This window comes from Lissotriton helveticus, chromosome 5_1, assembly GCF_964261635.1.
Source record: "Lissotriton helveticus chromosome 5_1, aLisHel1.1, whole genome shotgun sequence".
NCBI classification, from domain to species: domain Eukaryota; kingdom Metazoa; phylum Chordata; class Amphibia; order Caudata; family Salamandridae; genus Lissotriton; species Lissotriton helveticus.
In genome coordinates, this window is record NC_136065.1 from 168,483,845 (window position 1) to 168,501,529 (window position 17,685).

General features: G+C 46.2%; 1 protein-coding gene across 5 annotated transcripts in view; it reads left to right on the forward strand.

Annotated features, from left to right (window-relative positions):
• The first annotated feature begins 260 nt into the window (after positions 1–260).
• Positions 261–17,685, forward strand: part of STRBP (spermatid perinuclear RNA binding protein) — a 617,908-nt gene continuing 600,483 nt past the window's right edge. For 4 of the 5 annotated variants that reach the window (XM_078641961.1, XM_078641960.1, XM_078641965.1 and 1 more), the window contains exon 1: positions 304–440. The gene's annotated coding sequence lies outside the window, so the exon portion shown is untranslated. Of the gene's footprint in view, positions 441–17,685 lie in introns of all 5 variants that reach the window. The other variant, XM_078641959.1, reaches the window with a different exon arrangement.

Below are 17,685 nucleotides of genomic sequence, written 5' to 3' on the forward strand. Positions count from 1 at the left end.
ATCGAGCCGCCATAAGGGCACCCAACGACCCAACCGACTCGGCCAAACAACAAAACGCACATCGAGGACACCGCGATTGTTCTACGCACCTCGCACGCACGCGCCCACCACTGGGGGAGGAGCTACGGGCCGCGCGGGCACGCCAGGCTCCGCCCTCCTCCCCGGAGCGGCGGCAGCGGCACCAGCTCTGCCTCCTCTCTCAGGTGCGGCGGTGGGAAAGGGGCGGAGGCAGCGCGGGAGGGGAGGTGGGCTCGCGCAGCGTCTCCCAGCAGCGCCAGGGACTCCGTGCTCGCTGCCATCGGCCTATCGGCGCCTCGGGTGCCCGCACACGTGACTGCCCCGGTCCCACCAGTTCTGTGAGGGGAAGAGAGAGAGAACCAGATAGAGGCACTGAGAGGATAAGGGGGACCGTGGAGGGACTCGGCACCGGCTGCGACAGGGTAGGACGCCACCTTCGCTTCGGCTGTTTTTTATGCCGTCTCTCTTTCATTGCGGGGGCGCGCTTGCGTGAGACTGCGCGTGGGGGGAAACAGGCGAAGGGGCTGCGCGAGCCGCTGACTGTTGCCCAAACCGAACCGGCAGGGGTAGCGCTGGGGACGCGGATTTCAGCGTGACAGTCTCTGGAGAGGGGAGAGGGCTGTGGCGACCCGGGCTCTGGCGTCTCACCCTTCCGCTGTCGCAAACACCACTGTCCCCTTCCTCTGACAGTGTCACTTGGGGGTGAATGCAGCAGCCTGTGCCTGTTGATGATATGGACGCAGGTCTCACCTGACTGGAATAAACATTGCACCTCTGTTTCAATTGTATGCCCTTGTTTGGATTGAGCGAGACCTGGATGCGCGTAGTATGCTTTGGAGTATGGTTTTATCCCATTTTCTAATTGAGAGGCGCACACAGGACCGGATCACCGCCCGTATGCGGAAATAAAGTGCGGCATTTTTATTTGTCAGGTGAGACCAGCGTCCCTTTAGTTGACTTCAGAGGCGACCTCCGTGCTGTATGGAAAGTTCCACCCTTGGACCTGCGAGGAAAGTTGCTGTCATGCCCTCCGGTGTCCCGAGTGCAGCGCTCAGTGTGGCAACCCCTGCTTGCTTGTTGTGCTGGGTCTCGGTCCGGTGTCATGCCCGTCCGCACCGGTCTCCCAGGAGTCTGGGCCCCGGGTGCTGAGGCAGGTTGCTGGCAGGGGATGAATAGGGGATGTGTTCTCTCCTCTCGCCCCTCCTGCTCGCACGCTTGCGCACTCCGCCTTTGCATCCGCTGCCAGATGGTGTCCCCTGGGACTCTGGCGTTTTTTGTTGGTACTGGAGCTTTTTCAGTACGTGGACTTATCCCCTTGCAGTCCCAACCAATCACCCACCCTAGGTTTGTCTCACCTTTACCCAGTACCTCACCCACCCAAGGTTTGTCTCCCCTTTCCCGCTGCTGCTCATCGTTCTTATATTCTATCTTTCTCCTTCCCAGGACCGTCTTAATTATCTCCCTTCACCTCCAGTCACACAGGTACCGCCCCCACCACCGAAGTGCTCTCATCTCTCTAGCAACCAGCGCTCGCATACATCCCAGCGCGCGACTGTGATTGAAAAGTGTATTTGTAAAGCACGCTTTTACCATAACCAGTCTCTAGGCGCTGATGCTGCGCCCTTCGGTCAACCTCTCAGCAACCACGCTTTAGCGGTTTCATTAAATGGTCCATTGAGGAAGTGAACTGTTCTCCAAGGAGACGAAGTTATAGATATTGACGCCCTGCATAAAGGACCTTTCCTCATTCGACTCCAGCTTAAAACAGAGAATGGCTTGGTGATGTCGCTTGAAAACACATCGCAATGATTTGATAGGAAGTCTGGATTTACTTTAAAGTGTAGGTTGATTTGGGATTGCACGTGAATGCATTTGTATGCCGCGCATCTGTGTTCCGAAATCACTATCCGCTGTAGACAGTTATGGAAGAAACTCCCTAGACGCATTTTTAGCTGACGCTCAGCACAAACTTTATAATAGAACAGTATACCCGTCTGCACAGTGAAAAAACATGCTTTGTTTTCAACTTACTCTTCACAAACTTCCTAATTTCGGGCAATTTGAAAGCGATGACTGATTGCTTTGAGAGGTGAATGTCTGGAGCCACAACTCATGTTGTCCTTTGTTATGTGTTAGGTGTCAGAAGGGGACTTGATTTTTGTAGGCGCGAAATGCATTCATTTGCAACTTATTTATAGTACTTAATTTGTGACTGGGATTGCCTCTACTTTTCAGCTCAGCCCTAACCCCGCAATTACCTTTCACCTCTCCTCACTAGCAGGTTTCTCTTCTTAAAGCAGGCCTTCCCATTGATCTTTCTCACAGTTCTTGCAACGTCAGTTTGCGATTCTTCTTTGTAACCTGTGTACCATTCACACACTTTTGTTTACATCCTTCCGTATTTATCTAGAAATCTCAAGTATTATCACAACTTTGATATATTTCAAATTCTCACACAGTTCTCACCTCTCTTCCAAACACACACACACGCCTCGCATGTGCTTTGTTTGGAAGACTTGTCCCATTTAACCCTAATGTTACGGGTCAGTGAATAACTTTTCAACTCCCGAGTACATTTGCAACATCTTATGTCATTTGTGACTATTGCTATTTCTTTGCCCTGGTCAATTTTCAAAACTCCTTTCCAGTGTTAAAATATTTTATCTAATGTATGGATCTCTCTCTATCCTCGAAATGCACTGGAAAAAAAAACAAAGGTTAAAGTGACGTTATAGTTTGGTGAATGTCAGTGATAACATTTTGTACTAAAAAAGCTTACAGAAATGTACAAGTTGTAGTTAGCACCATGAACTATAACTTGCACCCCCATGCACTGCTTATGACCTCTCATATGACATCACTCATGACATGTTCTGTGACATCACTGACATCTCAAATGATATCATTGATGACATCTCAAATGACATAATCTAACAAGTGCTTTTGTTTTTTAGTTTTCATAGAGGCGCATGCATACCATATTACTTTTCTCCCTAATTTTGTATAGCATGTGTCTGTCTTATAGGTGTAAATGTTTACAAAACGCATGTGTAATAATGCATCATAGGTGTGTAGAGGTACTGAACACGTTATAAATCTCTGAAGAGTGGTGGTAAATTTCTTGGGGGAAATTTAATTCCATAAAACATACTCAATAAAAACATCTAATTTTGCAATATAATCAATCACTTTAGATAAAACCTATAGCCGAACAAGAAAAAAACAATGTGAAAATTAGTAATTAGTAGCATTTTATCACCAAGCAGCACCCTGCCTTTTTTCCTTAGCCCTACTGAGAAAAGGTACTTACTTAAATTAAGCAGACTTTAAGTAGATTTATCGCTCTTCAACACCTTTTAAGCCTCAATATGCCTCCTGAGTCCTAAGCAGCTACACATTGGATGCATCCATTTGCTTCGGGGTTTGTTATATGTGGGGCAAAAAACAAGATCTGGCTTATGCTTTCTTTAGCTGACTGGCAGCACTTTGTACAGACATCCATAGATTTAGGGCTCCTGCCATCGTTCTGCCTAGATGAGAAGGATCCTGTTTCCAGTGTGTCATATCAGAACTTCTAATACAACGTTTTTGTCAATTGCTGTTGGGGGAAAGCTACAAATGCTTCATATAAGGGACTATCTTTGAGCAAGAATTGATTAGTCAGTCTCCAGTGGGTAGACGTTTGATGGAGACTGGCTTGGGTATGCTCCCAATAGCGATATTTTAACTGGTTCTTTGAGGCTACAATCAACAATCTTGGATACCACCAAAAGGATCTAAGGGCCTGCTTTTTCTAACCCTGAATGGATGTATCTAAACCATGGGAAAGTGAGGCCTTAATCTAGAGACATCAGTTCCTCTACTGCGTTCTGATATGGCTTAAGCTCCTCCCTATTCCAATTCCTCACCCAATATACAAGTAACCTTAGCCAGGCAATTTTTCCCACCCTTTTCAGCGCCACATCAAGAAACATGGGGGTTTAGGGAGCGCTCTTTGGAAGGTGGATAAGTGAACAAATATACTTGTTTTCGCTTAAAGTCAGTGGCTCTGCCTTAAAATGGCCCCAAATTTCAGTGCCATGTAAAGTAGCTGATTAAGCCTTTAATTTGTATAGCTGTGTGACGGAAGTAGGGCTCTATTGATTGTTCCCTGGTATTTTTTGTAAATAATTTAAGATTGGTGCTGAAGCACCACCTTTATCTTCTGGGTGTTGGCATCACAAAACCCCGCATAATACCCAAATTTGATAGGGGGGGTCCACAAAGTAGGCTTCTATTAATGGAACTATGCCACCTGTGTTTGAATAGTCAATCTAACTCTAGCCACCAGGGGAGGGCATGGAGACGCATGATTTTGTCTTTCAAGTACCAAATGTTATACATTTTTAATGCAAGACAATTGTATGTTTTAATGTGTACTTTTATGTTTTTTATGCAAAACCGAATAAAGATATTTTGATTGATTGAAACCCAACTTTCAAATCTAATAATTCCCTCCACGTTCTCATTGCTCAAGACTAGGGAATTTCTTAACACTTTTCGGATCTAACTACCATGATTTTTGTTTTTGAGACCTTATTCTCCAGCCCTCTAGCTGTACAAAAAGTATTGAAATTATCCAGTAATTGCTGCAGTCCCATAGAGGTCTGGGAGATTAGGACAGTGTCGTCTGCAAATATGAGAGCAGGGACACTTGCCCCACCTAATTAAGGAGCATCTGTTTTTCCGTAGGAAAGAGCTTCAATTACATCATTAACAAATAAGGAGAAGAAAGTAGGGGACAGCACGCACCCTTGTCTCACCCCTCTACATATTGGGATTGTCTGTTAGTTGTGCCTGGGGTCCAGACCACATTTCGGTGTAGTTATCTTGGTGAAGTCTTATGGATGATAACATTTATAAAGCACTGGCTATCACTCCAATGGAGCATCTTGGCGCTCAGGGTGGATGTCAGAGGAGTGTGATCTCCAGAATCGCTGTGAAAATTAGATGAGAGATAGGGCAAGACTGTCTGGAACTGTGAAAATCCAGGTTTTCAATTTTTTCTGAAAGATAGATTCAGTCTGAATTAGTCTCAAATTCGTAGGTAGACAGTTCCAGGCTTTTGTCCCTAGTACAGCCATAGATTTACCTCCTCTGGATTTGAGACGGAAATGGGGGGGGGGGGGGTTGTTACTAGCCGATTTTCCTTAGAAGATCTCAAGGGGCGAGCAGGTACATAGACTTTAAATCTGGACCTAAGGTACTTGGGGCCATTTTGTTTTACAGCTCTAAAGGTGGTCACAGGGAGGACCCCTTTGGTAACATCAATACCATTCGGGCAGCTGCATTTTGAACAGTCTGCAGCTTTTTTAGAGTACACTTATTTATGCCAGCATAAAGACTAGTGCAATAGTCGAGTCGCGATAGAATCACAGCCACTGCTACAGACTTGCGGGCAATGGCAGGCAGGAGATCAAGAAATCTTTTCAGCGTTTTTATCCTATAAAAACACGTTCCTGCAACCGACAGGGCCTGCTGGTGAAAAGAAAGGGAAGTATCAAAACGTACTCCTAGATATTTTGCCGTGTCCACCGTGTTTGGAGGTGGGGCTGTGTCTGTTGGCCACCACATTTTGGGTGAAAATATGTTACATTTTCTGAACAGCAGAATCTCAGTTTTTTGGCTGTTGCATTTTAGGTGGTTGGTCTTCATCCATTCGAATATAGCTGAAAGACAGTGTTGGAAATTTTCTTCTGCTACTGTGGATTCTTTTTCTAGAGTAAGAATGAGCTGTGTATCGTCAGCATAAGATACAGTCTCGATGTCAAAAGATGATATTAATTCAATCAGGGGCCCCATATAAATGTTAAAAAGTGTAGGGCTCAAAATAGAGCCCTGAGGTACACCGGAGTGCAGCTGCTTCACTGTTGAAGTATAGTTGCCGAGTGTAATGAATTGTCTTCTGTTATCCAAGAATGATGTTAACCAAGCCGGTGCCTTCTGTGAGAACCCTACTCTTCCCAGCTGTTTACCTAAGGCAGCGTGGGAGACCGTATCGAACGCTGAGAGGTCCAACAGAACCAGCACCGCCATCTTTCCCTGATCCAGGGCGAATCTTAGCGTCTCCGCAGTGTGTAACTGCTGATACTGTTGAAAACCAGCCCTAAAACCAGATTGTCTGGAGTGAAGCACATTGTTTAGTGACAGAAAGTCATTTACGTGCTTATTTACAAGTTTCTCCGTTATCTTACTTAAACAAGGCAATAAAGAAATAGGTCTAAGGTTAGTCAGAGTGGTAGGGTCCGCAAGATGTTTCTTTTGTAGAGGTTTAACCGAAGCAACCTTCCAGCTGTCTGGTACTACTGCCTGTCTAAGTGAGGAGTTAATAATCTGATTAATCATGGGATTAACAGTATCGATCAGCGCATGTAGAATCTTGGGGGGGCAGGAATCGCCTGGAGAGCCCGATTTACATGTTAAGATGGCCTGTCTGGACTGCTCAAGGGAGATCTCATTAAAATCATTCAGCAATGGTCTGTTTCCTAGAATATGATTAGATTCATCAGTAAATGGAGTATCTGTTGTGAAATCCTTTTTAAGGTCACTGATCTTGTTATCAAAATATTCCGCTATCTGATCACATAGTTGTTGTGATGGGGGAATTTCCTGTTTAAGAGTCTTAGGATGGGTGAAGGATTGGACAGTTTAAAAAATCTTTTTTTGATCAGATGATGCCTGATTAATAAGATTAGTATAATAGATTTTCTTTTCGTATTTGATCATCCTATGATAGTCTTTCAGTGCTGTTCTGAATATAGTGAGATCATCACTGTCCTTGGAGGGTTTCGGGAACCCCTAAGGTCTTTAATGACGCCCTCAATAACCCACTAGAGACCAATTCAAAGGCTGCTTTGAGGTCTACAAAAGCTATTTAAAGAAGACCTTCTTTGAGCCTTGTGTACTTCCAGATTGTAAGTAGCAGCCTCAGGTCTTGGGCTGTTGTACTGACTTTAGGTCTGAACCCTGCTTGATAATGGGTCAAGATTTCTGCACTCTGAATCTAATCGTTCAATTTGCTTAGCAGCCGTCTCCTGTAGACCTTTTGGAGGACATCCAAGAGATTTATTGGCCTATATTTACCAGGGCTTCTCAGATTCTCCCTTATATAAATGGGGATAATTTCTGCCCCTTTTCACGTATCTGGGATCGGAGACCCTGAGGCTCTGGCATTGCTCAAACAGTTGACATATGTTACCCAGACTGACATCATGGCAGAGTAATTCTCCAGGAATTTTATTGGGTACTGGAGCCTTTTTCAATTTAATTGCAGCAATAGCTTCCCTAGTTTCCTCAAGAGTAAAGTGTAGGCCTGGGGAAATAGTCTAGGAAGTAGCAGGCGGGTGCATTGAGGTCTTGCTCATAAAGTTTAGTAAAGTGGTTTACTCAGGCCCCTGGGTTTAGATAAGTCGATCTGTAAATTAGAGCACCTGCTCCTATGAGCAATTATTTCCCAAAACGATCTGTTGTTCCCGGACCTGGCAGCCACAACTTGGTCGCCCTAGCTAGCTTGCTCCCACTTGTGCCGTCCAGTTCTTAATTCTTTCTTGTACGTTTCCCTTGCTATTAGAACCTCAAAAAAGATTTTATTTTTTAATCCATTAGGGTAACTCCATGTGCCGGTGACCGTTGACTTGTGTTGATTATGTTCCACACACTTTTTTGGAACTGCAGAAAATGTTAACAGCAGGTCAAAGATTTTACATGCTAGGTATTGTAAGCAGCCTTAAGTTATTAGACATAATGGTCTCAGCATGACCATTTCTACTCAACATAGAAGATTGTGTGCACCCAGAAATAATTTATGTACATGTCCTTGGTTTGCTTCAGAAAATGGGTTATCTGTAAGTAGTGTGCTGGTAGTATGAGCTTCAGCACCTTCAAACCGTGGTTATTTTAATTGAATAGTCACTGTTTGGATACATTTTGCATAGAGTGTACTCTGTGCTTAGTAGATACGTTTTACTATTCTGTGGTGTATTTCTCATGTGAGGTTCACTGTCTGAAAACAGTGTGGTACAGAGTAAACTCTCCCATAGAGTAAACAGTCTTAATAGTACCCACTTTTCTACTCGTATTCAATTAATTTCTCAATGTAGGTTCAGTAACTGTAAGCAGTTTGATACCGGTAAAGACAGCCTGCAGTAGGGCATTACTTTTGTAACAGGGTTCAAGTATCTGGAGGAACTTGGTGTTCCCTGAACAGTTGTATACATATTTCAGTGGTGTGGAATTTAATAAACTATCCATTTGTCCTTGGGACAGGTTGCTTTATAACTCCACTTGTCCTGTAAAAAAAAGTCCACTTGTCCCTTTGTCATGTACTGCAGTGACAAATTGACAGCAATTTCAGTATATAAAACTCTGATATTAGCCTTTCTGATTATGCCAGGGCTCATGCTACAATAGGGTTTAAATTCTAGCAATTTCAAAATCTTGCCACCTTTCCACAGATCTACGTACTGGGGCTGGAGGTTGCGTTCAGCAGTAGTTCCGGGGTTGGAATGCCCCATTAAGTCTGTGCAAACCTACTAAATTGCATATTTTAGGTGGTTTGACCAGCTGTTATCAATTTTTGTTCCCGTACTGAGAAAAGTTGGAAATGTACTCCTGACAATGGCATAAGTAAGACTTCTTCCAGGGTTAGGAAAAAGGGGTTGAGGGAAAGTGAACTTGTAAACGCACAATAGATTTTCACATGAGGAAATTTACACCCGCATATTTGCTCACGCTAAAAAGGCAGTTCACAAATATTTTCTTGAAGTACAACTTCCTGGCCCAATTCTGTAAATTCTCGTGAATTCATGAAAGCTGTAAATATGTACTTTTGCACGGACATATACCATGGGTGCAATTATGTGGACTTTCTTTAAGAATTGCCCTCCCCCAATTAGGTCTGGAGTTAACAAAAACCTTTTGTTTTTGTTATCTGTCTGTCTATCTAGGCACACAAAATAGTTCTGTTCAGTGCCAGGGAGGACTGTGCTTTTTGAGACAAAGCAATATTATTATTTTTTTGCCAATGTTTGTTATGGTGAAGGACTGGCAGCTCCCGCAATGTTTTACAAAAATCATATCAAACAAGACGAGCATTGGCAAAACCAAAAGGCTGATCACCAATATAAGACCTATCGGTTTTGCCAATGCTTGCTTATTTTCATGTTTTTCATTAGCTTGTTGAAACTGGTTGCACTGATTTGCCATATATTATTTTTTTGGGGGGAAATACCAGCATGCATCAACTCTTTGCTAAACAATATTTCAAAGAAATCTTAACTACAATATCACAGTAATTGCGCAAACCTTTTTTTCCCCCCAAGTTGCATTAAAAAAGAAATATATATTTGAAAGCAAAGGATCATCAATCTTGCTTTCAAGCTTCTGTAGATATGTGCATCTAATTAGAGAGCATTCTAGGAGCACTGTATGTAGCTGCATATTGTTAAACTTTGAAAACGTGGAAAAGATCTGCGCCCACTGAGGGAAGTATAGGCAGGGCTAGACACCAGCCTGGGTGGGCATTCTGATGTAACTGAACTGCAGGGCTGGGAAGTAATGATGGGAGAATTAAGGACTTGCAGGGGAAAGCCCCTCATTTTCCAACTATGTATACCATGGATTGTTTTCACCTCTATCTTTGTTAATCGTATTGATGTGTCCAGTGAATGTTTTAATAAAAAAAGAGTTTAAAAAAAAAACCTTTGCAAACGTGTTTACACTGGCACCACTGTGAATAGTGCAGTCTGAGCTTACATTTCAATAGCGCGCTCGCCCTAATAAGAAAGGCTTTGTATTAATGATCCATAAATACAATTTCGATCAGCATTAACATATGGTCACCTAAATATTACATTCAGACAATCCCCTTCTCAGATCCATAATGTGATACTGTAAACTGTCAGCCAGAGGGTTTATGCTGCAGGGGTTGGACCAACTTGTCCCAAGGACAAAATAAACATGAAAACCTGTTGTCCTTGATTCCAAACAATATGTCCTGGGAGTCAGGCTATAGGAGTTCCACAACCCTTAGATTGAACAACGTGCGCAGGATAGGTAACCATTTCCTTTGGTGGTCATAGTCAACATGAACTTGGCTACTCATGAAGTGTATGGTATAGGGTCAGTGTTGGAGAGAAAACAAGCTTGCTTTTCCTATGGGGGACTGTATGTATGATAGCAGTAAAGACCTTACATATTATTCTGAGCTATTTTTTTTTTTTTCAAAACCAATTTTATTATGAGTTCAAGCAAATTTCAGGACAGCCCTCCACAGTCAGGAGGAGACTGTCAACGACAAATAGAAAGAGACACAGCATTAGTACAGCATAGAACTCAGCGTTATAGACTGAAAGATATCGAACTACCCCACCCACCCAACCCCAAAACGCCAACCAACCCCGCCCGCAGACCCACCCCTTATCCCACCCTAACCCAGTGCACGTGATCACAGTTCAGCAACAGGAGATGACCCACAAAGGTGGAGCCGGCCAGCAGCCTAGAGTGCGGGATCCACATCCAGCGGTAATGCATCATCAATATCCACGGGGGGGGGGTCAAGGAGCAGGCCCCTGTAATCCGCCCACCGTTTCCAGATTTTGTAATGTTTGCGGGGACATCCCCGGGCTTCGAAAACAGGCTGCTCCAGACCCATGAGGAAGTCCAGGCCCGCCTTCCAGGCCCCGAGTGGGGGGGCGCGCTCGCTCTTCCAGGCCTGCGCCAAATCTCTCTTCGCCACCACTAGCCCCAGCAACAACAAATGGCGTTTGTAAATATTGCCCCCCACGTTTTCCAGAACATGAAGAAGGCCCAGCCTAGGGGTACGGGGCAGGTCCCATCCCAACACCTCAGACAGGCAGTCCCAAACCCCAGCCCAGAATCGAGTCAGTCTCTCACAGGACCACACAGTATGAAAAAGGGTGCCCTCTCCAGAACCACACCTCAGGCACTCCGGAGTCGCGACAAGGCCCGCCCGCCATAGACGGTGTCTAGTATAGTAAGCCCGGTGGAGGTATTTGAACTGGATGAAGCGGAGGCGGATAGCTATAGCAGCACCACGGGGAGATTCAAGTGCCTCGCGCCAGTCGTCGTCATCCAGGGGACCAACATCATCCTCCCAAGAGGCCTTCAGCGCCGAGAGCGAAGGGGAACAGTGAGTGACCAGAGAACGGTATATCTGAGAGACCTTCTTGTCACCCAGGTCTCCCATAAAAAGTTTTGCCTCGATGGGACTAAAGTCAGGGAGCTGCTCCAAGCCCACCAGGCTAGGAGTAAGAGCGTGGCGAAATTGAAGGTAGCGGAAGAACTGGGTCCTGGGCATGCTAAATTCAGAACTGAGGTCCTGAAAGGATTTTAGGGTAGTACCAGAGAGGACATGGCCGAGGGACGAGATCCTGATCGCATCCCCGCCGTCAAACCCGGACAGGGACGCCAACGCCGGTAATAGGCCATTACGCCACAACGGGGTTTCAGCCGTCAGCCGACCCCACCAGCCCATACGGTGCAGGGCCCGCCGCCAGACCGCGAAGACCACCTGGGTGACCTGTGGAAGTAGTCGCCTCCGCCCGGCCGAATACAACAAGGTGTGAAGGGAGGCGCCACCCATCAGAGAATGCTCCAGTGCATAGGCCGGGTCACTACGGTCCCCATACCACCACTCGTTAAGCACAAGGAGATGGGAGGCCTGATAGTAAGACAAAATATCTGCGGTCGCCAAGCCGCCGCAGTATGTAGAGAGGAAGCATGTGCGCAGCGCCACTCTGGAGGCACCTCCAGCCCACAGAAACCGGCCCAGCACAGAGTTAACAGTACGGAACCACTGCGGGTCAACCTGGAAGGGATGATTCTGCAATTGGTAAAGGAGACGGGGCAAGGCCACCATCTTAAAGATGGCCGATCGGCCGTAGATATTAAGAGGCATGCGCGTCCATGTCTTGACGTCCAGTTGGACCCGATCCCACACTGGCTGGATGTTCCGGTCCCACGCCACTGCGGGCGAAGCAGAGAGGAAGACACCCAGGTACTTCACACCCTCCACAGCCATCTGAAGGGATGCAGCCCAAGGGCAGGCCACTGTCACTCCCCAGCACCCATATGGTCGACTTGCGCGGGTTAAGGAAGAGCCCCGATGCCTGACCAAACTCCTGCATCAGTTCCAGGACACGAGGACCCGTACGCTGCAGGTCGGACATGAAGAATAGCACATCATCCGCATATAAAGCTATGCGGTCCGAATGATCCGCACCCCAGACGAAGCCACGGTAGAGCTCATCGCGGCGCACCCTGGTGGCCAGCGGCTCCATGGCCAGCGCGAAGAGGTAAGGGGAGAGCGGACAACCTTGACGCGTGCCCCTGGACACTGGGAAACGAGCTGATGCCGCCCCTGAGATACGCACCGAGGCTGTGATCTCGGTGTAAAGCAACCTGACATAGGAGAGGAAGACCGGGCCGAGGTTCAGCAGCGGCAACAGGGTAAAAAGAAAGGTCCAGCTGACCGAATCAAAGGCACTATCGATATCAGCCAGCAGTAGCGCCGCCGGATCCTCCGAAGACTCAATCGCTTGTATCGCGGCCTGCGCCCGCCGTATATTGTGTCTCGTTGCCCGGCGCGGCATAAAGCCTGCTTGATCTGGGTGGACAAGGGCTGAGATGCGTGGAAGCAAGCGGTTCGCCAGCGCCTTGGCCAGGAGCTTGGCCTCGAAGTTAATGAGGGATATGGGGCGATAAGATTCAAGACGATCAGGGGGCCTAATTCTGAGCTATTTTGCACTTACTTTCATAGCGCCAATGGTATAACTGTTTAAAGAACGATATGTACATAGTAAGCTTGGATGATGCCATCAAATGATGTCATTAGTGATGTCATAAATGTCATCAGTTATGTCACAAGTAGTGCATGGCAGGGTGAAAGTTGTAGTTAGTGCTGCTAACAGAAAGTGACCAGTTATAGTGTTTTTCAAAGATTAAAACATTTGTTATCACTCATTCACTTAACTATAAAGTTAAATTAATCTTTTGCTTTTTTCAGTGGATTTCTAAGATTAGGAAAAAGAAACATCTTTTTCTCACACATGTAGTCATAACGTTGCTTTAACCTCTGTTTTTTTTCAGTGAATTTCTAGGTTTTTTAAACGTAAAGTAATACTTAATTACCTTACATAAATGCACCCAACTTCCGCCCATGACCATGCACAGTGGGGGGTTGGCTGCAGGCTGATTGATTTAATGTCCCATCACTTATCTCTGTGACTTGTGTGATCCTAGCCAGATGGCAGCACAGCGCTGTTCGCCCGGGGCCGGTGCCTGTGTAATCCTCTGGTGGTGTCATGGCATCTCATGCGCTCTTAGTATTGTTATTATTTCCGGCGCTGGGGTGCCAGTCTTATTCCTAGTCACTCGTGGTGAGCGCAGCGGGGGGTGTCCATATATGAGCCGCGCTAGGCCTCAGGACTGCGCATTCCCTGCAGCGTGGACCCGCCGATATGTCTCCTGCGGCGGCACAATTCTAAGTAGTGCCCCTGCTTTGGGTGTCCAATACGGGCCTCCACAGCCTGTGGTTAATCAGCAATACGCGTTGTCAGTGCACTAGCGGCTGCTCGGGGGTCCCGGCCCGCTCGATCTAGCATTGCGCAGCTATGCCCCCAACCCCCCTTTTTTTATCCTTAAATTCTCAAACTACTGAACTGATTTACACCAAATTTCAAAATGCACAACCTGAGGGTCATGATCTTACTACCTGCTAAATTCGATGTGATTCCAGTCAGCAGTTTTGGCTGTAACCTTGTCTAAAGAAGTCTATGGAAAATGCATGGGGATTTTTGGTTTTGGGACCCCCCTCCCCAGGGGTGTGGAATTTAATAAAATATCTACTTGTCCATGGGGCAGTTTGCTTTATAAGTCTACTTGTCTTGTAACAAAATCCACTTGTCCGTTTGGTGTCATGTAGTGCAGCGACAAATTATGTCCGCAATCTCATTATATAAGAGTTTTGATATAGCCTCTCTGATTTTGCCAGGACTCATACCATAGAAGTGTTTGAATACTTGTAAAACCCTTATGTTGCTGAGACTGAAGGTAGTGGTAAGCAATAGTTCCAGGGTTAGAATGCCCTTTTGAGTCTGTGCAAACCTACTAACTTGGTATTAACTATGTTTTAAGAGTGTTCAACAACTCTTCTCTAATTTTTTCCCATACTGAGAAATGTTGGAAATGTAGTCCTGACAATGGCAGATGTAAACCTTCTTCCAGAGTTGAGAAAAAAGTGGTTGGAGGGAAAGTGAACTTGCGAACACTCAGATCTACACACGCATATTTGCTAATGCTAAAATGTAGTTCACAAATATTTTCTAGGAGTACTATTTCTTGTCCTACTTCTGGAAATTTACGAAAGCCGTATAGCTGCACTTAATGCAAGGACATATACTATGGGTGCACTTTTGAGACTTTCTTTAATAATTGGCCCCCTAATTTGGTCCGGCGTTGACCATGACGTTTTGCGTTTATTAAACTTGCCTCCTTGTCTCTCTCCCTCTCCCTCTGCTTCACTGTGAGTAACAGCATTATGCTCTTTCACAAGGAGCATATCAGCACACAGTTGTTTTGTTCAGTGCCAGTAACTACTGCCAATGTTTGTTATAATGTGTGTTATAATGTTTGTTATAATGGTGAGGGCCTGGCAGCTCCCACACCAATAAAGTTATACGAAAACCATAGCAAAACAATTCACACACTGACAAACTAAAAAGCTGCCCACAATTTCAGACCCACTGGCTTTGCCAAGGCGTGTTTATTTTTTTGTTTCACATAATTTTATTGAAACTGGTTACGCTGATTTTCCATTATGAATATTTTTGGGAAATATTAGCATGCATCAACACGTTACTAAATGATGCCACTCGTGGAGAAAGACTTACTGCCTGATAGCGCTTAGACTTCCTTTCCTGCTGCTGATCCCTGCTACAGGAGTAGCATAGCTGTTTCCCCAAGAGCGCCGCTGAAGTGACTGTGAGCGCGAGGCCGCAGAGGAGGACGAGGCGCCGGCCCCAGGACTGCGAGGACCAGCATTCACCACCTTCAGCTGGTCCTCTTCCTGTGAGAGCCGCGCCCCCTTCCAGTGCCCCGCCCCCAGCGAAGCGCTACAACATCTCGCGGCACCCGCTGCGCGGGTGCCACTCGTGGAGAAAGACTTACTGCCTGATAGCGCTTAGACTTCCTTTCCTGCTGCTGATCCCTGCTACAGGAGTAGCATAGCTGTTTCCCCAAGAGCGCCGCTGAAGTGACTGTGAGCGCGAGGCCGCAGAGGAGGACGAGGCGCTGGCCCCAGGACTGCGAGGACCAGCATTCACCACCTTCAGCTGGTCCTCTTCCTGTGAGAGCCGCGCCCCCTTCCAGTGCCCCGCCCCCAGCGAAGCGCTACAACATCTCGCGGCATCCGCTGCGCGGGACGCAGCCCGGGGCGAAGCCCGGGCCCGTTGTTGCCCGTTAGTGCCCGATAGAGCCCGGACCGGGCCACTCTTCGTTCAACAACGACCCAGCAACAAACAAATATGCCACCCAAAACAAGAAGTACCTCCAAACCTAAATCCAAACATGCGCAGGAGGTAGCACAGGTAACAGGCCCTATTGACTTATTTATATCGCGTGTCCATGAGACGATAAACCAAAGCATAGCCTTGATGGAGAGGAGAGTATCATTAGATCTCATGAGTGCAAACGCGAAGCGCTCTTCGCTAGGCGCTATAGCCAATGCCACCTCTCCAATCAATCTTAATACTCAAAACAGCTCTCTTCCAGTGACTTTGTCAGTACCAGACTTAAATACTGTCCCGTCGGTAGTAGACCTGTCAGTCACGCACTCTGAACTGGATCTTTCTATAACATCTGATGACTTGGAAGCAACTCCCGACCTAGCTGGTTGTCAAACCCAGGGAGACGCTCAACCCTCTGAAATCGCGTTCCAACAAGGCGAGAGAGAAGGAGCAATTCCGAAAACTCGTCCTGTAAACAGTGAAGAAATACTTAGACCATCGTGCCAGGAACATACAACAATTCATTCAAACTCCTCAATGACCAACAGTATACTACAGTTCCCCGAAACCACCCTTCCACACAAGGCAATCCCCAATGATACTATCACTAACCAATGCAAGACTTGCAGAATCACCTCGCAAGTTCTTACTACAACCAAAGACTTATTATACCAATATCTAAAGCCTATTCAGTTAAGCATCAGAAATCTCGAAGCTCAACTAACTATAATTTCGGCCACTCTCCTAGATTCAAACACTCGTATAGACATAAAGGGGCAGCGCAACACTTCTCACCCATCCAAAAAAGAATATCAAGCACACACACAGAAAACAGCAAATCATACAAACCCAACATCTTCAGTACAGAAAAATTTTAAACAAAATATTACACTACCCAAATCCATAGCAAACACGCTTCATCCCCAGAAAGAGAAACCATCTCCCAAAACAGTACAGCAAACTGTAACCACAGATAAAGATACGGTAGATACCCCAGGTCCAGTAACAAACATAGACTCCAGCAGAATCTGTCCAATAAATAAGTCTGAATCTCTTTCATTGAAACCTCTGCCTCCTCAAAAAACACCTAAAAATACACCAAAAAAACCTCCTCCAGTTAGACGTCCTGCCCATTTGCCCCCGGAAGCTACTCCCTATACAATAGTCCTTACAGGAGTACCCGAGCTAACAGATGATACATCAGAAACTGCATGGTCAATTAAAAACAAAGCCATGCAGTGGCTAAGCATCAATAGACCCCTTGAATCCCATCTCTCGGGTGGGATCACTACAGCCCGCAGGGTAGCCTGGATAGGCAAAACGAAAAAATCAATACGCGGTGATTGTATCATCGTAACATGTAGAGATCCCTCAACCGTAGATCACATTTGTGCTTGGCCTCAACTCGACAAAAAAGGGGGGATTGACGCCCGACACCTCTCCTTCTTCTACCCCCCAGTGAACCAATATCGTAACCCACCACCCTGGGCATGGCACCATCACCCCAAAGATTCGCGTAACCAGGAACCATGGTACCAAGTGCCATGGAATCAGATGGAATACCCACACGAATACATAGCCAGGGGCGGATCGAGAGAAGGGTACTTAGAACGCCAAATGCCCTACCGGCAGGACAGATCCTATCAAGCATACGAAGGTTGGCAGGGCTTCCCAACCCAAAATCGCTTTGATTGCCTCGAAATGGTCGACTGACCATCCCTGGATAAATCTAGCGAGTATAAATCTGACATTACACAACACTCCGCATCCGATAAACAGTACACAGCATCCCCAGAGTCTTCCTACATCTCTGAGATAGCATCGACAAACCCAAATAATCTCCTGACTAGTACTCCTCCAGCCGCAGCGGATATCAATTTGGGACCAAGCATCCAGCAAGATGCGGTCAATACAGTTAATATTAACAACTGGATAACATCTGCCAACGTGAAAGAAACACAGTCCATGGGTATAGGTATTGCCTATTGGAACGTAGCAGGCCTAACCGCAAAAATAACATGCCCCTTATGGCTGAACACAGCAAGGAGCAAACAAATCTTGTGTCTGCAAGAGACCTGGCGTACAACCCCTCTTCATCTAGTGG